Raw genomic sequence first — 26158 nt, 5'->3', positions numbered from 1 at the left:
CTGATATCACTTTACCAAAACAACCCACAATAAAAAGAAAAATAACTTTTATGTAAAATTAGGCGTGCATTAAAAATTTTACTAATTTAAATTGAAAACAGATTCCGTTAACGCACAACTGGCAACTTCCGGAACTTTTTTTCCTTCCCTCCCTTCCCAAACTGGAAAATTCTTACAAGGAAAAATGTTTAATTACAAATTATGAGACATCTCTAGGGTACACCACTTGTGTGGTGATACAAATTGTTCTTTTATTTAATTAAGGAAGTTGTTTACAAGTTTAGAAAATTACGTTTGTTTTTGTCTATTAATGTGAGTCCTGAACTGCTTCGTTGCTGATTATACTTCTCGGTTAATTAATTTCATTATATTTATACGGAACTCTTAGAAAAATTGAGGAGGAACATTCTATCCCCTAATGACACTTCAGAAAAAGGTTTTTGCCAGTTATTGAAAGCTCAGAGTAATCGAGTCATTGTTATTGCTGCTGAAGTGGTATCGTCTCTAATTACTGTCCTGATAAAACAAATATAAATTTAACTATCTCGTACGTTACTTTTCTTCTTGCTTGAAACTTCCACTAGTGTCCCTACCGAAATGAAAAAGGATTTCTTTTTATTTTAATGCAATTCCTAACTATTAGGTTAATTCTCATAGTCCAGCATTTTATATATCATCTTTTCCGCCATCTGGTGGATTCCTTTTTTCCAGAATTGGTTGTCGTAGAAAACACACATATACCCTCCCGGTTAGCACAGTAATTACTTTTATTGTTCTTCCACGCTGCCTGGGAAAGGCCCTGTTTGTGTGGCTTTTAGTTGTCGGTTGTTTAGTTTCTTTCCTTCTTTTCTTTTCTTTCTTTTTTTTTTTTTTTTTTTGTTTCTCCACCACAGGAAACTTGGAGCTGCTAAATAGATCAACCGATCAAAAATACACGTAATTTACAGGTATGATATTCTGATGCCTCACGGCCTTTTGTCTCAGTACAATTTTAAAAACAATCCTAAACATTACAGAATTATTTTATCTTCTGTTACCCTTTCACATTTTTGCCTATTAAATCTCACGAGACGCTGTTAGCTACCATGGAGGCTCTGTCAGGAGATAGCTTTACTTCCGATCAAGCAAATACAAATAAAGAGATTATGTCAGAACAGGAATGGTGAGGGGAGGCAGGATCTAACGTTACTTTTGGCGACAATGATAGCCCTTACAGAAGGCTTACCACCTCCTACAGCCGGTACTAGTCATTCCAGAAGGCTCTGTTATTGGTGGCTTATGGAGACCATTGGTCATAGTGGGGGTATTTGTGGTGAAAGGGCTTCTTAATCACCAGCTGACTCTCTTTTGAAGCTCTGTTGGGTGTTTGGAATCGATGCAGAGTTGATTCACTGCGGTGAGCTATGGTGTCGCGACACTTTCTCAAGTTATTTATATCCACGCACTTTTGGATCGAGATGTGTTCATAATGTAGTTCGATGATCTTTTTCATTTTCCATGCATGTATTATTATTCATCTGAGTTCCATCAAGAGTAAACCTGATTTTCTAATTCACATCCAATCTCCGTTTATTCAGAACCATAAAAATAAACACAAACTGAATCCTGTAAATATGAGAAAGGTCTTTATTTACTTATTTTTTGTTGATACGGTTTACAACTTGTTATAGTTCTAAAAGAGATTAATACCGAGCGGCAGGACGCTCAAAGAAAATGGTTACTGTTGATTGAGTTGATGTAATGAAATTGAACTTGAATTTGAGATCTGCTTAAGTTTCCAAGTCTTGTTTTTGCAACTATTTCGATCGTTAGTTAATTTTTCACTCCGAAATCACTGTACTTCTTTAACCTCTTCAAAAACTATTTACACTCATTCTGGGTTATAATTACAGGCTTTTTTTTTTTTGTAATAGGGTAAATGCCACTATGTTTTCTTTACTTACGTTCTTTTACCGCTTTTCAATAGTCTTACCACCGATGACAGGTAGGATACATTATAGATTAGCTGTAGGTTAGTTGTTTTGGAGGGATTTTAGCGCATCGATTAATTTGGTCATAATCTACTACTTCATAGAGTCTTTATTGTGTACAGTAATAACCTCCCGATTTTCGAACATCATACGTTCCTGAAGAGTAGTTCATAAAACAAAAGTTCATTATACGGGAGAGATGTTTCTATGGATATAATGGCGTAACGAGAGGATGGTTTCAAAAAATAAAATGTTCACTCTGAAAAATGCGTGACAATTGAGATTATCATAAGATTTATGTAAGATATATGTCAGTTGGTAGGAGTCCAGTCGATGACGGAAGAACTTTTATGGGCCTTTTTCACAACGTGGCTGAGTTAGTCGGTCTCAATCGAGGATAGCATGGTTTTTTCTCTCCCGGAAACTCGGGTTTTTCGTCCGGCAAACAGAAAATTGACCTCAGAACACACGTAATTTACCGATAATATACGCGGAGCAATATGGCGTTAGTCGCTGATGCTCCTTAAACCCTACCTCAATAAAAACAACTCCAATTTTCAATCAACTTGTCAACTAGTTCTTTGTAATTTTCAACCTTCGGGCCTCTCACATTTTTGTAATTTTAATTTCATAAAGGCCGATCAAATCAAAAGAGTAGCACAGAGATTCTGTAATACTGTAAAAACGTGCATAAATATATTGGGATACATTTCAGCCTTTAGATCCGCACACTTTTCAACTTTGATATATCCACCGTACAAAAGTTGCAATCATCGTGATGGTTTGTGTACTCTCCGTATTCGAAATATTGCAAAACGTCATAAACTGACGACTGCCATGAAACCGTTCCCTCTAATGCTGACCTGCAACTACTACAGTAGAATTGAAGTGCCCAAGTTATCTTGATCACTATACGAATTCCAAAATAGACTCCAAATACATCAAAACTTGGTGCCAGCGATGTTACGCTTCTCCTGCTTGAACCTACACTGGTGTTCAAAGAAAGTGCATCACCCCCTAAAATTGTAATTATCGTCCGAATAACGTAAGTATATGGCAATATTTCTTACATATTGCATCAGATAAGATTGACACGCGTAGATGATGACGTAATATTGCATCAGCTGTTACTTTCAGCTATATAAACACGCTCTGCAAAAGTCGTGTCAGGATGGCGAGTTACGTGCAGTTGACGCCATGAAGAAAGAGTGCTATTGTTGCTTTACTTGAGGAAGGATGTTCTTCCCATCATACTGCTTATAGAGTGTCTTGTAATCAGTCGGCAGTGAGTATATTTCTTTCCAAACTCAAGAATATTGGTTCTGCTGATAGGTAAAAAGAACCGGACGCAAACGAGTCTCTCCGCCAAAACAGGACCGCGTTTTGAAGCGCTATTGCTTTAAAGCTTCTTCGTCTGAGCTGTAAAGAGAATGAGAAGAACACACTGGTAGCAAGTGCAGTAACAGTCAGAAGGTGCCTCTTCAAAAATGGACTTGTAGCCCGTCGTCCTAAGAAGACTTGTAGCCCGCCGTCCTCACACAAAAAATCAAAAAGGACCGATTAATTTGGTGTAAGGAGCATATCAAATTGACCCCCGAGCACTGGAAGTCAGTTATTTTCTCTGATGAGAAGAAATTCAGCCTGCATGGCTCTGATGGGAGACAAACGATTCGCCGTAGACGTGGTGAAGAATACCATCCAGACTGTATGGTGTCTACAGTGATATTCCCTACCAGCCAAACGATATAGGGGTGCATTTCGTATCGCGGAGTAGGTCACCTGCAGTTTATAAAAGGTTCCCTAAATGCCAATGGATACCTGGCTATATTGGAAGGCAAATTTCTGCTAACCATTTAGAGGCCATTTCAACCTGCAAAGTAACTGCATCTTTCAGGTCGACTCTGCTCCTTGTCATCGGGCGAAAAGTGTAAGTAGGCACTTCTGTAGTTACTTTAGCTTCATTTCTGCATTAGAGGCGTGACATTAATGTGTTTACATTGTTAGAGGTGAAAAAATGGTTGGAAGAAAACGGTCCATTACAACTCTTAGCTGGCCAGGAAACAGCCCGGACCTGAATCCTATAGAGAACTGTTGGCATCGTGTGGAATCTGCAGTTGCCAGAAAGAAACTAAAGACCCTTCGTGAACCTCAGGAAGCCATAATTCGTGTTTGGAACAACGAACTATCAGTTGATTTTCTTCAGAAATTGATCTTGTCAATGCCTCGACGGTGTGCTGCTGTCATCAGCGCCAGAGGCGGTTCAACTAAATATTAGTTTGCACCTGGTGAACGTTTCATTTTGTTTTCCATTTAAAATGATAAACTGAAGCAAGTTGAGGGCTTCTGATAACATTTCAGCCATAATTGTCGTGTTACCCAAAACTGTTGTATAAAGGTTGCAAATGCTCATTTTGGAATATTTTGAGAGCACCTGTCAAATATTACTTAGCTTTGCCTTAACTATTAATAAATATCTTTTGTTTATATTTTTATTTGTGATGCTAGTCATTAATGTAACATACCATCGCGAAAAAGGGTTAGAAATATGAAATTCCTAGGTGATGCACTTTCTTTGAACACCAGTGTATATAATATCCACAAACATAACGGAGAGTCTGGAGATAATATAACTTTTGTTTGGTAGTCATAGCAAACTTTAAAAAAAAAAACACCTATATTATACGAATGTTACATGCTCTAATGCATCACGGTATTGGTACGCAATTACGTAAAACACATCAAGTTGAAAAAAACATAAACCTTCAATGGCCGCAAATATTGACACTAAAGAAAAACCATTGATACCGCTGAAATATAAACATAAACGTTTTTTGTTAAGTAGTTAAGTATTTTAAGATGTCTTTGTTATTGTTTATAATCGCTTTATGCCTATTAGATATTACTTTTCTACATATTAATTATATTGCATTTACTACAGTCTTTAGTTTATATACGAGTACTCCTAGTTCTCTTTAGCTGCATACCTCTTTTAAATTTGGTGAGCCTTTCTTATCAACAAACTATTGTTTATCTTCGAATCTCCACACAACTCCCTGGTTGTATGGAGATTCGAAGATAATTTGCTTCAGAGTTCACATCTGGATTTCAGGGTAGAGTTTCCAAAGATTACTTTTCTGTATATTCTGTGTGAATTTAGCTTCTCTGGGTCAATGAGCGAGTGCGTCGTTTATTGAAAAAAACTTAATAGTATTTGCTGGGAACAATCTCTCAAACTATCCAGCTGGAGAAATTCTTCTGAACTATATAAAAATAAATTTAAATGAATAAATAAAATGTCTGTTTATACTCCGGGATGGCCACATACGGTCAGGGACGTTTACAAGATGGGAGAATACAAGAACATCACTGTATTTAGTAGTCACGCAGGCCTGAATTACAGTCATTCAAACACGTGTACTTTTATACGTATTCTTGTGCTTGACCACTCGACTAAGGCGACCTCCGTGTATATATATACACACACTATGCTGCCACTTTATTAGGTACTCCTACCTATCAGCGTGTTGAGCCTCCTTTAGCCTTCAAAACAGCCTGAATTCGTCTAGGCATGGATTGAACAAGATGCTGAAAATGTTGTGCAGGAATGGAGTACCATGCAGACATGAGTGTGTCACGCAGTTCCTTGAGATTCGATGGAGTTGTAGGCCTGCAGCGAACAGCCCTTTCCAGCTCATCCCAAAGATGTTCAATAGGATTGAGATCCGCTGACTGAGCGGGCCACTGCAGCAAAGAAAAGTCATTGTCATGTTCCTGGAACCATTCCATAGTGATTCAGGCTTTGTGCATCGGCGCGTTATCCTGCTGGATGTAACCATCTGACTGAGGATAAACTGTCAACATGAACGGATGCACTTGGTCAGCAACGATGTTTAGGTACGATGTGGCATTCAGACGTGAATCTGTGGGTATCAATGGACCCAATGTGTGTCAAAAAAACATTCCCCACACCATAACACTGTCCCACCACCTTGCACAGTAGTCGTCAGACATGACGGGTCCATGGATTCATGTTGTTTTCGCCAATTTCTGAGCCTTCCATCAACATGATGCACCAGGAACTTCGACTCGTCAGACCAAGCAACTGTTTTCCAATCCTCGATAGTCCAGTGCTGGTGTTGCTGTGCCCACAGGAGGTGTGCTCTCTTGTTCTTCATTGAGAACAAAGGTATGCGATGCGGCCATCAGCTGTTGTAGCTCATTCACGACAAAGTGGGACTAGTGGTCCGTTGCGATATTTTGTTCTGAGCACCAAGGTTGTATTCTGACGTGATGTGCGACATTGTGGCCCGTCTGTTTGCTTGCACAATTCTAGCCATCCTCCTTTGACCTCTCTCGTCAAAAAGCGATTTTCTTCCACAGGAGTGCCGTTGAGAGTATGTTTTCTGTTCGTTGCACCATTCTCGATACACCCTTGAAACCATGGTGCGTGAAAAGTTCAGGAGAACTGCCGTTTCAGAGATGCTTTGTCCAACTCGTCTTGCACCTACTACCATGCCACGTTTGAAGTCCGTTAGATCCCTCCTTGCTACACTTTGTACGCTTAACTGATACTAGAAAGGCTGTTCAGCTGCATTTATATCCACAACTGTGGTCATGTAACTTGCAACGTTGTGGGACAAACCATTTGTGTACACAGCAGGGGTGTACCTAATAAAGTGGCAGCACAATGTATATATATATATGAATATAATTACGTGGTCTGTAACCATTTACCTAAATATATATTGATACACAGTTTCACTATCTCTAAAAAGAAGAATCAACGTTATCATGATGTTATATTAATTCCAGTCAGAGAAAGTTTATTATTATTTTTTCCCCCTCACTCGGGCTCTACAATTAGCCAGCCTTAGGTAACGGCGTAATATTTTCTATCGAAACATCTGGTTTTTATAAAAAAAGTATTTTACTGAAATTCGTTAGATCATTTATACGCGTGTTTTTCCATAAAAAAAAGTAACAATATAAAAAAATAATTAGTGCCTATAGCAAATTAAGTAAAAATTGAATTTGGGAATACATACTACTACTTTTGGATTATACAGTATATTTTCATTTAAAAATAAATTTTATATACACATCTCTATGTGCTTGTACATGCACCTGTGTTTGTGAGGTGTATGGGTACGCTTGCACGAGAGAGAGATTTACGTTTCCATTGCACTGCCAATTTAAATCAAAGAGAAGATAAAAATCCCTTCAGATAGTTAAAGTACTTTTCATTTAGGCACCGCTTAAGAATTCAAAATTAGACGTTTTCTGTATGCCGCTTAAGTCTTCGTTTTTAATTCAGATTCTTTTCTCCGAAAAACATGCGTTAAACTTCTTTTTTCTCTCTCTCTCTCTCTCTCTCTCCCTCTTCTGTTTGTCAGCACTGGTGTGGTAAGGATTTCGGGAATTGTTTGGTGGAAACAATAGAACGACAAATCTATATCGGAGTTGCTTTTGTGTTTCCCTGACGCAGATAAAAGCGGTAAAGAAACAACTTAAGCACACTACACACGGAAGAGAGCATTTTTTTCCCCTCTGATTTGGACAAAAAACATCCACATCTCATTAAAGGCGCCCAACAGTGCATGCAAAAGCCAAAAGACTGTTTTACGCTTATATTATTTCCTGTACTGAAAGCAAAAATATTGTCTCTATTATCATGTATCTGAGACGCGTCACCAGGTGGCAGTGCAAACAGCTGGTCGTAACAACCAGCTGAAACGAACGAAAGAAAGAAAGTATTAAAAAAAGCGATCGTGAACGGTTAAAATATAATTATAAAAAAAAATATGGCATTATAGCGGATAAATCTAAATGATTCTAACTGGATAAAACAACAACAACAAAAAAAGAAAATCGAATGAATGATCGGTTAAAGTGCAGTGAAATCTCTTAAAAATGAAATGAAATCTCTTAAAAAAGGAAACATTATTTCCACACTAATATGGGTTCAGTTAGTATACATATAACTTCGTTGTTCATATGCGTCATGGATCTGTAGCCGAGTGGTGGAATAAAAGTTACTGAAGCACGCGCTCTTTCAAGTAACCGTGGTTCAACCACACGTAACTACTAAAAATGGTATGTTTTTGGATTCTCTGTACCTTGTAAACTCTTCGGAACTTCTGTAGTTGTTCCGGAGTATGAATAGAAAACTTATTCATGTGTTATAATTTGCACATCAAATGATGTCTAATGAATTACCCCCCATCAGAAATTGACTGTACTAATCAGCTGGGCTAGTTCCCTTATCCTTCCCTTTCACTAACAAACCGCAGTGTTACTTTTCTTTGGTACAATTACCGCTGCCAAGCTTATAATCAGTGAAACTGATGGTAATCGATTTTTTAAACGGGGGGAAAAAACTGACGTCAGCCGATGCTAAATACGCTTATTCGTGAGGAGACTGAGGATTCCTTTTAACAACTAGTGCACTTGCCGTCGGGGGAGGGGGGATAGGAGTGGAGCAGACCAAGTGTAGAAGATTGCGCGAAAGAAAAGAAATATAAAAATTCAGTTCATTCAGTCCTCATTGCATTTCGAGTCTATAGAACTCATTTTTTTGTTTGTGTACTGCAATAGCAGTGGTTCAGAAAAAAACATAAGTAAATAAATGAAAAAAAAATTGAAGTGAAAGCTATACATACGCTGCACATATCAGGATATCACACGAAAGGCAGGAAACAGTGGCATAGATATGACATTTACATGGTCTGTTCTCACGGTTTCCAACTCCACCCCAACAGGGGAAATGTTCGTAGAGAGTTAACCTGATCAGTAGAGCGACACCAAAGTGTCAGCTGTGACCCGAGACTACCCCTGAATTATGGGTTTATGGTGAAATTTTGTAGAAGAAGAAGCAAAAATAGCGGAAATTGTGGTATGCTATGCTATTTTAGATTTTTTTCTGTCTATTGTTTATTACGCGAATTTTTTTTTCTACAGTTGCATTTCGACAGCTGCGTTGGCTATTCTTTTAAAGATGCCGATATAAAAGACAATAATAGCTGTTTATGACTTATAATTAAAAAAAAATATATAAAGATAATTAAATTGCAATGGCTGACTAGCATTAAACAGAAAAAACTGTAAAAAGCCGCCATATATTACAAATTGTGTTTAACCTAATGCTTTAAAGATACCGCTAAAATATTGAAGTACCACCCTTTTTTTTTTTTTTTTTTTTAAATTACCCTTTTTGAAGATATTACTGGCTGAAAAAACTGAATGAGGTCAAACACGGTTTGTATAGGTGCAGTGAGACGATTATTAACCAAAGAATGTTTTCCTTTGCAACAAAAACTCGACACGGCAAGAACTACATGCATTGAAAAAGCAAGTTGATGTTTAATTTATCTAATATTTGTAACAAAGATTTGTTTCTTATTATTTGCTTTAATTTGAACAATTTGCCTAAATTATAACGATGTATGTTTGACAGAGGAAGTTATCTAATTAGATTGGTGTTCATTTTTTGATGTTTGTTTGGTTGTTGTAGAAGGTAAACACAATTACGCTGTTTTTCTTGATTTCCTGCGTTGTTTGCTTTAAGATTCGAATAGAGTGCATAAATAACTTAAAAAATTGAAATTTTATATGGTTTATGAAAGTTTCCAAGTGTGGAAAAAAAGTGATTATTAGCAGTAAGTTTGTCATATGGAAGAACTTTTTTGATGCATTCATCATTACTGTTTCCCACTTATTCTTTTTATTGTATTTTTTTTATCGATGTGATAAAACGCCTTTATGAAGTTTTTGGGAAATTTTTGAAATCATCGATGTTCAATAGGATGAAAATGGAGTTCTAAAAAGGTGAACTGAAAGTAATTTCTAAAATAAAACAAAAAAAACATTCTCACTTCTTAATTAGAAATACAAAAAAACATAAATTTTCTGTTTATTTACTTGGGGATGGCCACAAATTTCGACTTTTCGTTTGTTTCTCTAATAATAATAATAATTTTTATAGAATTTTGAGCAGTAAGTAATATATACTGTAATTATTTTGGCGTATCGCGTAGAGTTTCTGAGAAGATATGATTTCGTTATCTTGTAAATGCTAAAAAAATTCTGAACATAGTATTAAAAGTTCATGTGACTTTTCATTGTAGTTTAGATCAAGAAACCTATATTCCATGGATGGAACTACATCAACTTAATATATGACCGTTTATAATATTGTTATTTCGAAAGAAACTTTCTCAAATTTTCTGTCTCAACTTGCAACACGTGGTGCGTCTTGTGAACACTGCTTTTCATGCTCAGCATTTGCTGGTTACCCACTTGTGAATTTGATTGGAAATATATTTTACCTAGTAATCGATTGACGATTTAGTAGATTAATTAACTAAATTAATAATTTAGTTAATTATTTTTTTTAGTGTAGAGCGTATATGGTGCAGTCAAAAGCGAGAAGTATCATTCCTTTAATTAAAATAGGTTATAAGCTTTGTGAATGTAAAGTCTGAGATCAGAATAATCGTTGTGCTTCTAATCGTTGGACAACCAATGTTACTACATTAGTTGTCTTAAATACAAAAAAATGGACGCCATTTGTTATTCTGGTAGTATAGAGAGAACAAAACGATCTTATCATCGTTTGTTGCTTTTGTCTTATTAATGTAAAAGGCTTTCCTTCTAAAAATTGTTCAGTCAGACCTGAAGTTCTCTGAGCAACACACACGGGTTGCTAGGAGATCTCATGTGGTTTTGACAAAGATAAATAGGAATCTTACCAGAAGGGATGGCAATAGTTAGGCCACATCTTGAGTACTGCATATAGGTCTGGAAGCCTCATTTTAGGAAGGATGTTGACCTGCTGGAACAGGAGAGAAGGACGAGATTAGTGAAGGATACAAGGGTACTCTTACCGAGAAAGACTTGAGATCTGCAGTTTCAAATCTGGAACTAAGTACCTGCAAGGACATCTGATTGATGTGTTTAACGCTTTAAATGGATTGAGTAAGCTCAATGCTGATGGCATTCTTCCTCTTGCTCAGACAACACACGTGAGGGGCATAAATTTAAGTTGAGGAAGAAGGATTGCATAATAGATGTACTGAAATTTTCGTTCATTCGGAGGGTAATTGATTGAATAAATTTAAGGAAGAACTAAACAACTCATTAGAGGGAATAGACAGTGAAGTGGGAACTGTTTTTTTTTTTTTTCCCCTTCCTCTCCTGGCTGTTGCTTCCTTTCGTTATTTGCCACTACTAATACCAGTACTAATGCTAAAACTAAAAAGCACATAATATAATGAAACGTATTTTCTGTAATGCTGTTGTTGTTACTAGGCGCATCAGGGACTTAGACCGTATTGCGCCGATTATATTATGTCTGTAAACTGCGTGTGTTCTGTGGTTAATTTCGTTTGCTGGAATAAAAACCCGATTTCCGGGAGAAAAAAAATCATGCAGTCCTTGAAACCACGTTGTGAAAAACACCCATGAAAATTCTTCCCTTCATTAACGGGATTCGAACTCTGGTGTTTTCCACCCTGTGTGGGGAGGGCGGTGCTTATATGCAGTGTGCTATTCGCGAGTAGTTATGGTAAACTCCTTGGAACAGTTGCTTTAACTTTCTTTATCTGCTTAAAGATTACGGTGTGGTTTATACACTGAAAGGACAGAATTCATGGGATACTTGGTTCCTGGGCAACGCAGCGCTGTCACCCCTCTCCTTAAGGGACGAACCCACCGCTTGGCAGGTATACTGGTGTGCAAAACTTAAGGACCAACAATATTTCTAAAGGTTACAATCACAAAATATTTACTTAAGGTATTCTTTACTTAAGGACCAACACTATTTCTAAAGGTTACAATCACAAAATCTTTACTTAAGGTATTCTTTACTGATGAGAGTAGATTCAGTCTCAGCAGCGATTCTGGACGTCAGCTAATCTGGCTAGAGGTTGGCACACGGTATCACCTCTCAAACATCACTGAAAGGGATCGATATGGCGGTCGAGGTGTTCTCGCCTCGTGAGGCGTTATCTTGGATGGGTGTATACAACTCCAGATACTGGAAGGTGGTGCTGTAACCGGTGCACGTTACTGTACTGAGGTAATCCTTCCCCATGTGCGTCTGTTCCGAGGTGCCATTGGCCCCAAGTTCTTGTTTATGGATGATAAGGCCACACCACATCGCACTGCAGCTGTTGATATGCTTTTGAAAAGTAAGGACATTGTTCGTATGGATTGGCCTGCCCGTTTCTACCGATCTAAATCCCATCGAACACATATGGGACACTCTAGAGAGACGCCTAGTGGCACGTCCACACCCACCAGAAAATGTTAACCAGCTGAAGATGGCGCTGACAGAGAAATAAACGACATTTACCGCAAGAACTTATCAACAACAGTGTTCTAAGTATGGACAGGCTGTGCAAAGCCTGCATCGACATTAGGGGTGGCCATATATCCTGCTGAGGACCACCTCTTCCCTCTGTTCCATCTTTGGCAGTGATGCATCTGTATCATGGCAGCCAGTGCTATGTTGCCATTTTTGAATAAAGTTCCTCTGTACCGTTTTGTTTTCGGTGTTGTTTCCTTCATCATTTCTGTACCTCACGAGGTTCCTCCTTTGGTATGCTTTACCCATATCTAGGCCATTCCTATAAGAAGCCACAGCTGAAAACCTGACTGGTCCTTAAATTTGTACACCAGTGTATATAGGTGCACTGCATTACTGCATTCACGTAGACGGTAATTCGATGTCAGTATGAATAAACGTCGTGAGTTAACCAACTTTGAAAGAGGGATGATAGTGGGTGCCCGACGCATGGGTCACTCTATCGCGGAGGTGGTATAGAAATTGAATTAGCCCCGTTCGACAGTATCAAGAGTGTGTCTGGAATACCCCATTTCCGGAATAACATCTCATCGTGGACAGCGCTGTGAGCGAAGAAAGGTGGTGGATGAACATGGACGTCGACGTCTGTCTCGCATTGTTTCAGCCAACTGGGGAGCGACAGTGGCACAAATCACCGCCGACTTCAACGAGGGAAGTGCTAGAAATGTCTTCACCAAGACTATTAGGCGATCATTAGCCGCAGCAGGTTATGGGAGCCGTCGACTCACCAGAGTCCCATTGCTAACACCACGACACAGGACTCTCTGCCTCAACTGGGCGAAAGAACATCGGCACTGGACCTTGGATGATTGGAGACGGGGCTCTTGGTTCGATGAGTCCTATTTCCAGTTATTTAGAGCGGACGGGAGGGTGCGTATCTGGCGTAAATCGCAGGAAGCTGTGAACCCGTCATGTCAACAGGGAACTGTTCAAGTAGGTGGACGGTCGGTAATGGTCTGGGGCGTGTTTAACTGGCACACGTTGGTACCTCTGATACGTCTAGACGCATCTCTGAACGGTACAGGTTACGTGTTCATCCTTGCAGACCATCTGCATCCCTTCATGGTCATCTTGCACCCACAGGGCAATGGATTCTTCCAGCAGGACAATGCGGCTCTCCACAGAGCCGTGGTGATTAAAACATAGTTCGAAGAGCATTCCACGGATTTTACCACCATGGAATGGTCTCCCCGTTCACCGGACATGAACCCTGTGGAGCATCTTTGGGATGCTATGGAAAAGTTCGTTCGAGCTTTAGATCCTCCAACCAGGAATACGACGGAATTATGGACAGCGGTGCAACAAGCATTGATGGAAATACCTGTGGAAGGCTTTCGTGAACTAGTGGACTCAATGCCTCGCCGTGTGACTGCCCTTATCCGGGAGAAAGGTGGGCCTACCCGTTACTAGGTAGGTATTCCCATGATTTTCTGTCCGCTCAGTGTATTTCCAGATGATTTTTAGCTTTTTTCTGTATAATTCTGTAGCGTTTATTTTTGTAATTATTTCATTGCTGAACAAGCAAGAAAATTTGTACTACTCGCTAGACCCTAGATTAGGCTTAAAAAGTGGCGCAATGTCATTGATTGTACTGATCTGCATTTTAAGAAAAGTTCTGTGATGATTTACTGCTGATAAGTAATTTAAGCTACATTTTTAATGGAAATTTTAAAAGTTATTTGAAATTTGCTCCATCACACCAGAATTTAAAAAAATAATAAATAAATAAAATATTGGTGGTGGTGCTTCTGATTTATTTTGTATTTTTACATGTTTTACAAATAGGTTATTTTATTATAAAAATACCGTAAAAACAGAAATATCAAATGCCTACGTCCTACGTCAAGCAAAGCTATCCACAATTTTGCTTTATTTTACACTGCATTGCATTAAACTTGCCTCTTTTGACTTCCACAGCATGTGGCCGTTCCTCTTTTGAGCATCCAACCGTTGTTGGTAATATAGTGACGTATTTCATCCCCCTTTACTTTTTTTCCATTTCTTTTATATACTGAAGGAATCTTTCTCCCCTAGTCTTTACCTAAATTTTCTAGGATATACAGTAGTTATGGTGAGAGTGCGAGAAGTGTACCGTAATACTCATATTGCAGCCTAGTTTTCTGAACTTCTCCAGTATGCCACTCACGATCGTCTCATAATTTGGATTATTATTTCTCAAAAAAATTGCGTACTACATTGTTAAAGCTACTCAAGCGTCTCTTTCAGTTTGCTTAATGGATTCTTCAAATGCAGTCTAGTAGCAGCTTGCGAATTTGAGGTCCAACAAAAATTCCTGCTTTGATTTTGTCATATGTAAGCAATGGCAATTTAGTGCAAACATACTTGAAACAATTTCCTTCTTTATTCAGGGTTGATGAATGTTCCTTTAAACCCAGCTTTATCTGCATAGGAGGTAACAGTACTTTGTTTCGGTCTACTAGTGTTTAATGTTCTTTGAACCTGGTGTCAGAGACTGTCTTGGTGACCACACATTCCTTTTCCAATGTTCACTTCTTGCTCGGTTATCCCACTCGAACAGAACTGAAAGCAATTTTGTGTAACAAAATTGTTGGTCAAGTAGCAGATCAATAACTCTAAATCCACACACTAGCCATCACGATACTTGTATTGAATTTATTGAAAAATGGAAACGCAATTCCTTTTCACAATGTCTACACCATGAATAGACCGTTCATGGAGCCAGCAGACTCTTGGATTTCAATCTTGGCCCTAAAAGCTCTGCATACCCTTTGGGTAGATTTAAATCTCTCATATGATCGTGGAGTTCACTATGTGTAAACAGCTGTGGACTAGAGGAGTTGTGAATTTCTTCAATACACTAGCTTATATCATCTTCTAAATCAGAAATGTCAGATTTGGGATCTGGTGGCATATCTTTAAGAATAACTAGTGGAGGTGTTATAGGTAGTTTAGGTTCATATTGGTCTTACAGCTGAAGTAACATGGTTGGGGTTCAGAAAGATCTTTTTTTCCCCGCGTTATAACTTGCTGCATTTACGGAACAAAAGTAGCAGCGATTAATATGAACTCGTGGTTCCTTTCACACCTTTGGGAATGGCAAATGTCATGGCTTTTTTCACAATGATGTTATATCCTGCCTTTGTTTCGCCACAACGCAGTTACCGCAAGTGTAGAAAAATACGTATAGTGTATTTGGAGCATCAGCCAAAAATAAAAAAAAATTAAAAAAAAAACACTACACACTTCACCCATCTGTACCCTCTAAGAAATTGTCTAGTTGTTCCTTGAATTTATTCAGACCACCCACTTCCACAACAACAAATGGAAGTTTGTTCCAACAATTAACCGCCCTCTGATTGAAGGCACACTTCCTCACAATTTGTCCTGCAACCATCCTTCTCAACTTTAATTTATGCCCTCCCTTATGTGTGTAGTCTCAGAAAGAGGAAGAATGCTATCAACATTTAGCTTACTCAATCCATTCAAGGCCTTAAACACTTCAGTCAGATCTCCCCACATGCGCCTAGTCTCCAGACACTGCAATTTACAGAACTTAAGATTGAGTATACCAGAAAAAACTGAATGTCGAAGAAATACTTCGCAGGTTTATATAGCTACCTGAGTTTGCAGGTCTCAACATGTTTGAACACGTCTTGGCATATCTATATCTGTAACAACTTACAGATATAGATATACAAAAGAAGTAGTACGCATATCGCATATACAAATGTGTATCTAAACAAAACAATTTATATATAAAAAAAAACGTCGCTGACCTCATTTAGTGATTTCTTGTTGGTAATTTTCAAGATAAAGTTGATCAGCTTCCAGTCAACCCTTCTGAAGTTGTTTTTGCGTCGTCGAGCGTTATTGTGATATTATTTTTGTTGATACTGATGCCAAATGTGAGTAGGCTGTGATCTGAATGATAAACCGTAGTTCCATACTTGAGTTTAATTTGGGAATAATACGAAGAGAAGGTCATGGCGGGATTTTCTCTGGATTAGCACTTTTTTTTTTTGGCACAAACATGTGCTAATAATCGGAAACTAAATCTGATTCTTACTAAGGAGTGTGGATCAACTAGGGAAATCTGGTGGCACCCACCGATTTAGCACTGCCTTCATTGGGTGCGGGATCTGCCCCGTTTTGGGCAATTAAGTTATTACAGGCTTACCTCCTCGTGTTGAGGATGGGTACCCCTTGCTGCTGCCATAAGGTGGCACATACCAGCCACACTTGATTTACATTGGGTCAAACTACAGCTACAGCATTTGGTCAAACTACAACAATACGATCATTACTGGCGGAGTTGAACAATGTTCCAGGTGCCGCCGCTACACTGAACAGTTATATGTATACATGCAGACATGTTTTTCTAGAGTCTTCGAGTGTTTTATTGCTATTTATAGATTTGTAGGCGATGGTTTATAATCAGGAATTTCCTTGCAGAACTGGAAGATTGTATAAGAAAAGTATATATGTAAAAAAAAAAAAAAAAAAAGAAAGAAAAATGAATGGTCATTTCCAAGCCCAAAGTTGCGAAGTCTTCGATGTGAAATTCGTCATGTTTTAACTTTCGTTATTGTGCAGCAGAACGATTCCCTTTAGCAGGAAACAGAAAATCGAAAACAATCAACACTTCTGAATCTTACAAGACACTTGCCATGATCTCTCCAGCAGAAAGCTGTTTCGGATTTTTTTAGAAGTGGGATATCCATTGTGGTACCAGTCCTACTTTACTTCAAAATATTCTTGGATTTTGGAGTGAAGTAGTGTACCCACGACTCGTCACAAATTACTGTTCGTTTCAGAAATGCATTTCCTTCCGGTACGGACCGGTTCAGATATTCGACTGGTTAAATGTTAGCAATGATACTAACACTGTACGCACACTTTCTTGAACAATAAGTTTCCATAAAAAAACTGCCTCTGTATTTTCTACACTTATGCACTTTCGCTGAAATATCACGTTTGTGACAGATTTTGGCTGCACATAAGTATACGGTAAGTTAGCAGCTTCTTAACCGTCTTCGGAAAATTTGTTCAAATCAAACACACTTACACTTTCTCTTTTAACAGAATTTTGATGACACCGCTGTTCTACACTCGGAGGGACAGAATCTGACCCTACTTTGTAGTGCTTTTAATGCCCATGCTCAAAGGGTACGACTGTGTGTCAGGAAATGAGAACAGTGTTCCCACCATTTGCCACTTAGAGGGCTTTATCTTTCTTGTGCACGCACCCTCTGTAAATTTAAAAAAAAAATGTTCAGGTCAACTTTGAACTATTGTTCTGAATACAATTCATTATACGAAAATTTGAATTATGATGACGCAGTCCTGCTCCTCCTTCTTCAGGTAGAGTAGCACAATGCTAGAGACCCGTTGTCATTCAGGTGTTCTACACTTCTCGCTGATACTCCTAAAACCCTACTACAACATCATCTCGTCCTCTCCCTAGTTCCGATTCGATCCATATTCTTTCCTTGTCGAAACGATGTCTTATCCATATAAAAGCCAGAAACAATGCTATTCTTTTGTCCTTTTTTTCTGAGATATTTTTGTTGTTAACTTGGTAGTCATGTTCAAAATGACGCTTATTTCGAAGTCATACATATGAATTGCTACCTATTTGCAGAGCCAAGAATTCGGATCTTCGATGACGCGAGGTTTTCAAGGCTATTTCAGGCTGGTTAAATTTTCTTGTTTCAGAGTTGTCTTCATTCCGCAAACGAACGAATAAAGCTTTCATACCTGTAGAACACACGAAATGTAGATTCCTCGTGACCTGAGTTTGCTTTGACAGTAATAGAAAATAAAATAACCATTCATAGTATTCCAGACTGTTGTAAGAGTCTGTGTTTCTTACTTTTTTTATGCAAGGTAGGAATCCTCTACGTTTGATGCCTCTACATATAGGAAACCTCTACGTTTGGGTTCAAAACAATGTATAATAATAAATCATATATTGTTTTCACATCCTAAAGGAATTTCGTCCATTAGGAATGTAAAATAAAAATAAAAATACCACGCTCTTTATTAAAACTCCTGTGTGATTGGGGATTTACCCAATGTAGCATTTTATTAGAAATTGTTATTTCTTTATTTATTTAACAGTGTCTGAGCATCGTAATATTTTAGGTACTTTTATGAGTCGAACAGTGTCATAACCGATTCCACTTTACAGCCTATTAAGTGATGAAGAACTATCACAGTGATTGGATTGTAAAAATAAAGAAAAGATAATAAAAAAATTCTCATATTAGGGTTACCCGAGAACAACCATTTGTATTATGTCCATAAATTGCGTGGGTTCTCTGGTCGGTTTGCCTGTTGTTTTAGGGTATTATTAGGCGCATCAGCGACTTAGACCATATTGCGCCGTGTATATTATGTCTCTGTAAATTGCTTGTGTTCTCTGGTCGATTTTCCTGTTTTCTGGACGAAATTCCCAAGTTTTAGAGAGAAAAAACCATGCTTCCCTCGCCTGAGACCGACTAACTCAGCAAAGTTGTGATCAGTGCCCATAAAAATTCCTGGGGGGGGGGGGGGTCATTGACGGGACTCGAGAACTCGGCTCTTTTACAACAGAGTGCGCAGGACGGTGCTTACATGCAGTGTGCTATTCGGGAGGGCTCTGTTTACCTGTTTTTGCTAGGTAAAAAAATCGAGTTTCTGGGGGAAAAAATCTTGCTATCTTCGCTTGAGACCGAAAAACTCAGCCATGAAGCGAAAAAAAGCCCATAAAATTTCATTGCGTCATTGACGGGATTTGAGTCCGGACCTTCTTCACGCGGTGTGGAGAAGGAGGTGATTATAATTATTTTGTGATATCTAAGAGGGGACATCGCTAAAGGAAAGTGGATCCTTACAAAAAAAAGCTCAAATCATATACTGTACTTATATTCATCTGGTCTAAAAGAGGTACGCAAGCCACTTCCAAACCGTATGGATTCTTATAAATACGCACGTGCGTGTACAATGGCCCTTGCATTAAGAATGCTTTAACAATCCTTTCATACTGTAAACCACTCTACATCCCCACACCTCAGATGTGTAGGACAGTGGATCCTTTTAGACGGTCCACAGTTAGTGGTGTCACTGTTAGTTATTGTTTCCTTAGGTGGAATAGTGTCGCATGGGGTGGATGGAAGTTGATCGCGTGAAAGGACAATGAAAATTAAAATGGAAAGCACGACTCATTGGCCACATTGTTCTTCACATATCTAACAATCATCTGCAAATCCACCCCATGTCATATCGCTCTGCCTCAGGTATAATAGGAAATACGCATAGTGGTTAGCTGCTGAAATTAATTTTTAAAACAGAATAGAAAAAATGATGTATTAAGTATGCCGTAAGGCCATTTCCATCAGATTTCAATTTGTTTGTCGATTTTTTAGAAAATTTGTGACTCGGTTCCTTTGCTTTCACTGTTGAAGAGTATAATTAATCAGTGGATGTGGGAGGGAATTACAACAGGCTGTGGTCATCATTCTGTTGCGCTAAAAACCACCATTAAATAATTGTATTCTGAGTCTTATGAAACATTAATGAAATTTGTCCAAGTTGGTTATATTTTATGTCAGAAACCGGATTGAAGTTTCCAGGAATTTTTGTATTTTTGTCAAGTGAAGAGTTTATTGCGATACTATAAAAGCCATTGGAAATAGTAATTTAGTGAGCTATAAATTCCATTAGAACCATGTTTTTCAGGATAGCTTTGGCCATCTAGAATGCAAGTTCAAGATTTCTCCAGTAATAGTTGAAATTTGAAGTTCTTCATGGGCCTTAGTTCGTTACAAAGATTTCATCCGTTACAAAATGTAAAAGAAAAGTAAAAGTGACACCCTTTTTTTAAGGCTCGTGTGTGACTGGAAAATTTATTCATTGTGATATTTATTAGATATTTTTGATTTCTGTTTATTTATTTGTATTCATGATTCTCTGTTGTCTGCTGGTTGTTACAGTTCTTGTTAAATTTCACGAAATTATCTTCCCCGTGGTACTGGTATGACGCGACACCTGGTGTTATGCATTAAAATGTCAGAGAACGATAGTCCTGAGTGAAGGCTTACGTATACACTAGGTAGAACTCACAGAAAACTGATATTATTTCTTTCCATATAGATAATAGCGAACATCATAAATGATTTATATATATTCATTCTGAAGGCAATTTTAAGGCAAATTCATGGAATCCAGCATCACTTGAAGTAATTCGGTTCCCCCGGCTCATCCCCAACTAAAAGTGACTTGGGAACTTAGTGAAGAAAGCCCAAGTCCGGATACCAATTCTCTCTCTCCAGACATAACCTGCAACCATTAAAGTGATGGAGTGTACTGTGACCCCCGCCATAATGCCTGCCGTTCTGGCTGCTGTCATCATTCGGTAAATAATCTATGTCTCCCGTCTCCGGAATGCCGACTAACAGCCCGCTCAGGCAACAATGCACTGATGGTCGCTCGGAATGGGAAACTTTTCCTTCCCTTTCCATTTGCTTTTCTGCTAGAGATTAATCTTACCGAAATCTCTCTCTCTGTATTTCTCTCTCTCTCCCTCTCTCTTTTTTATCCTCCATGACCCGGCGCCGAATTCGCCTGTCAGCTTCCACGAAAGTAGAAGGAGAGAGCGATAGACAGAGTGAAAGAAAGGAAAAAGGTATAAATAATAATAAAGAAGACTGAGATAAACAAATTTAGAAAGAGGGAGAAACCTGAGAGGAGAATATGTATAAGTAGAGCGAAAACAAATGAGATATTCAGCTAAATGGATACAAATAATCTCACAAGGAAACAGAACGATAGATGAATGGCGTGACTAGTGGGAGAGACAGAAAAAGAGAGCGGAAAATATAATTATCACGAGACAGGCCAAAGTCACAGAAACAGGTGGAGTTAGTGAAAATAAAAATGTAAAGCAGCCATGCTGTTTCACTCACTCATTCTGTCTTTTACCTCATTCCTTGTATTCTTTTCTTTTCCCTGTCCTGTGTTAAGTTTTCGTCTTATTCTCTTTTGTAAATGATTTTAAGTTGCTTTGTTTCAATCTTAATATAATAACTAGTACAGACATAGAGTGGTTAGTTGCTGAAACGAATTAAACGGAATAGAAAAAAGGTATGGATTAGGCATACCCCACAACCTAAAAGTAACCAAAGTGATAAAATATCAAGGTTTATTGTTTTTTTTTTTTTAAGTTGAGATAAATTTATTGTTTTCCGTGACCTCGGAGCTTTTGATATTTGATTTTGTTATTTGATCGTAGTCTTCTTCAGTGAATTAATCCTAGCCAACCTGTTCATTTTGCTATGCAAAGAGATTTTAAAGAAAATTCAAATTTATACTTCAGTTATGGTCCGGAAACACTATTTCTCTATTGACCTGCAGTTGGCATCTAGTTATATATTCTTCTGCCTGTGGCATAAACTGGTGTTATCCTACCTCACGTTTATATTGCAGCGATTCAATATTATATTATGACTAGAAATTTTATTTCCTGTATAAAACCGGATTACCATAAGGCAACAAAAGAGTAGAATATTTTAGGCCTAAAATAAGCTGAGGTATAGCAATCCCTTGGTATTGAGTTATTATGGGAAACTGACCAAGGGAAAAATATTTCGCCCTGATGTTGGCCTTACACCTTCATCTCATGTAATTTGCAACGATCAGCTTCTATGGCAGAAGCCCTGGGGGAGGGGAGGGGTCTCCACGCTCTCCGTTTGTTAGTGCACAGCTTTCCAATGTATGAAAAGAGGAATACCGGGCTCTCACATATGTGAGGACCTTGCCGTCTATAGCCGTAACTAGGAGCAGGGGGTGGCTACGGCCCTGACTACGTATGATATGGGCAATCCTCCAGAATGGAGCTACGATGCATTATTGAGACTGAACCCGTGAAACATTAATGAGAACTGGCTCGCCTTTGCTTGCAGCTCAGGATATGAATTCTCCCAAAGCCGCCAGTGAGATAAAAAAAAGTACACACATACACACACGCACGCACACATAGGAAAAATAGAAAAAAACAGTATTTGTTGGTGGCTTCGGCGTTTGATTTAAAACCCGGTAAGCGGCTCCTGCTCTGCAGATATTCCTCTCAATGATGTACATTTTCTGTTGTCGTTCGCTAGTGCCGAGATGGAGAAAACAGAGCGCGCGCTTGTGTGTGTGTATGTGGAGAGAGAGCCACGTACGGACTTTGCGTTGACTCAATCGTCATTAGAGGAAAATATAATCTCGACTACAGGCGTACTTAATGCTTCGAAGGAGTTGGGTAGCTCTGTGTGTTCCGTGGATGGATAAATGGCACCCTGACTCCATCTGACTTACATTATTTGGTTTACAATCTCCACGTATGGCAACACAGCGCTGTAGGTTATCATTTTATAGAAAGGAAAAGAGAACGAAGAAAGAAGGTGCAGGGGGGCGGCAGTTTTACGTGATTTTCATTTTGTTTCTCTAGAGATACCCGCTTACAGTCTTTCTATCCCACTTTCTGCGCTCCTCACTCGTTTTCCGATGGTGTGTGTGGTACAGCTGAAGGGTTTCTGCAAATGGTAAAAGTTGTTTCTCCCTCTCTTACGGAATAACAAAAGTCGTTATATCAGACTTAGGCGCTCTGAACTTCATACAAATTTAATGACGTGAAATTAGAAAACTCTCTCTGTTCCTCATCCTCCGATTATGCTATATGATAGGGAGGTTTATATATCAAGTAAATAATGCTACGCTTCCGTACCACTTTACTGTTGCTAAGAGATTATCCACTGGGAATTCATAGAGTTAAGAAACAAACAAATAAAAAAATAAGTTCCTCAGCGAGAGAGAGAGAGAGAGAGAGAGAGAGAGAGAGAGATGCTGGTAAGATGTCTGTACTGAACAGATTAACAAATGAAAAGATATTTTAATTCTCTGAAAAATTTTAATTAAGCACATCAAAGTGGACTGTTTGCTTTTTAAATTCGTAATGATAGGAAGCAAAACTCGATTTGAAAACTTAATGAGGTAAATTGAGAGCTTCAAATTATCGATTAGTTACTCTTGGTGGCATAGATTAGACCGTCCTTATTGTGTGATATTTACTTAGAAAAGTGTTCCTCTCTCCGAGACAATACACATGGCCTTGTATACGACATTCTAATCTTCCTTTTTTTCCCCTTCATCGAGAAGTATTGCAAAGTTAATTTGTTATGAGTGGGCTCGTATCTCAGGTTATAACTTATTAACCACCCGTAAAGATAACACTTGGGGAAGACACAAAGGGAGGTAGTGCAAAGAACGATTGTTATCACTGAGAAACTCTTCAATGTGCTTTAATCTGGAGGTTTAAGCTTCGGTTAAAACTCCAGTATACAACTAGAACTTTAGTATTAAAATTCAAAGGTTACCTACACTATAGGGAGCTGAAACATTAATGCTGTATACTGAAAGAAAATTTGTTTATCCACTAAAGGTATTCCTCCTAAAAAAAAAAAAAAAACGTATTTCAGGAATTAAGACTGTTGATTTGTTCATTTGAGCTTCTGTATGCATGGTTGTAAAAATGATATGATATTTTATGATATTGGTATTGATCATGAGATCAATACCAATATCATAGATTTCTTAGCAGTTTCAGAGTACAATGGCTGACATGCTCGTGGCAGCAGATATCAACAGGATTTTGAATGATTATACATGCGCTTTCTACGCAGCATAGTAAATTTTCTGGATCGTAATGAACAGTGTCAGGCATCTAATTTAAAATATTAACGATTTGTTTTGTAAAAGAAGCCATTAACACGCATCTAAACGAGTTTATTATTACAAAATTGAAGGCTCAGACAATAGAGCGGGTAGCGGATGCTACAACGTCACTCTGTAATCCTAATTGCGCTACTTGCTGAATACGCTAAGAGCATCATCCTATATATCCCCACTGTGTTATATTCATTACATGAACAGCCATAACTTGTCCGTAAAGCCGGTCTCCGCTTCCCGCATTTGTCGGAAGTCACTGCATCGTAGTGGCTCTAATCTCTGCCCCTTGCTGCGGGGGTTTCGTTGCACGTTCCGCAGTGCCTATCAGTTCTGTCGATGCGCGTGATGCCCCGTGGAAAGTGAGCGGCCGCGGATAATTCGGGAGATATAATTTCATAGATGAATGGCTCACAAATGGGAGATCTCGCCCGGGCGCCCCGAGATGTCAGCTTCCTAGCACAGCATTGATATCGCGCAGTGAAGCTGATAAGTAAGTCTCCAGTGGAGATAGCGGAGGAAACGTAGTACGCAGGCGCAAAGACAATCAACGCGTTAGAAGCTTCTGTGTTACGGTCGTTTAAGGTGCCAGGTACGTTATCCCTAAATAAATGATGAAAATGCTAAATTTTCGGGAGAATTAAAACTGATTAGAGTGATAAGATCTTTTCCAATTCGTTATATAAAGCAGCGAAATGTCTTCTCAGCATCACAGAATGTATTAACCTAATAGGATACCTAATCGGAGTTTTATTTAACCTTTCTGTATAATTTTTATGCGAAATGCAAATAATTACAACGTTCGAATTCATGATCCAAAACATGCTTTTTTTAATAGAATGTAAGTGATATAAAAAATTAAAGTTTATATAAAAGACGTTCTTTAGGTTATAGGGTCCAATTTTTTGATCTCATTGGGTTCATGTCCTGATGCCTGTAAATTGAAAGTAATGTTGCATTACAGTAGTGAAAAACTTAATTAAGTATTTACATATGATATACATCCTTGATGCTGGGAAGGGGGAATTTACAGGGGGAAGATGTATTTTATTGCCTATCGTTTCTTCATAGAATATATCAGTTTTACTCAATAATCTTGCCCAAGATCGGTATAATTTAAGTTTCCCCTTGCGATTTATCAGTTATTTTTCTTGAGATCTATTGATAACAGTTTCTAGGCAGTTTGAAGTCTGTTTTACGGCTGCTTTTTTTACTAATTGTTCCTCTGCTTAGTAGTAACTGCACAGATAAATGGTAGATTCAATTGGGGCTTTCGCATTAACGCTAATTCAACCCAGGTTGGGAGGCGTCAGTGAACCGTGTTTGGAAAATGAAGTCTGAATCCCGCTGATAGGTATGCTGGAAAGGACTGCAATAGATCAGAAGCGCGGAACATTCTTAATCTAAATTAAAATTGAATTCTTAAGGCGCTAAAAGATTTTTGAAGTGGAGAGTCTTTAATGCTGAGTGGACCTTTTGGAAAGGCCCTGGTTTTAGTCCTTATCGATGGGAGAACTTATTGGGATCTTTTAAAGCTTGGTTTAGTTGGCTTGGCTGATCTTGGACAGATAGGTGGTATCACGTAGATGGTATGGTGGATGGTATGCGTTAAGCGCCAAAGAAACTAAAGCTGTGACGCTCCAATACTTGTGTATACCACAGTGTATATTCTTCAGTCGTTTGCCTGTTTTCCCGACAAAAAATTCGAGTTTCCGGGAGATTAAACCATTCGTCGTTGTGGAAAAAAACCAATAAAAGTTACTCCGTCGAGACTGGATTCGAATGTAAGCCATTTCCACGCAGTGTGGAAGGACGGTGATCGTAACCAGTGTGCCATCACTAGGGGCAGATCAGATGGTTGGATCACTTCCCCAAAAATCGGAGCAGCCTTTATATAATCGACAATATACCGATGTCTCATGCCCTGAGTTACCATACTATTAATACAAATAACTTAATCCAACCCAAAATGCAAGCTAAGGTTAAAAAAAAACCAATCCCCATTTTATTGATGAAAGGGTGAAATTCATCTGTTGTTCGGAAAAGATATACTTAGCGAACATGCTCGCCATTGGATTAACTGAAGTACATTATATTA

Source organism: Mastigoproctus giganteus, chromosome 10 (assembly GCF_048544385.1).
Source record: "Mastigoproctus giganteus isolate SK-2022 chromosome 10, ASM4854438v1, whole genome shotgun sequence".
In the NCBI taxonomy this organism is placed as follows: Eukaryota; Metazoa; Arthropoda; class Arachnida; order Uropygi; family Thelyphonidae; genus Mastigoproctus; species Mastigoproctus giganteus.
This window is presented reverse-complemented; position numbering follows the sequence as displayed.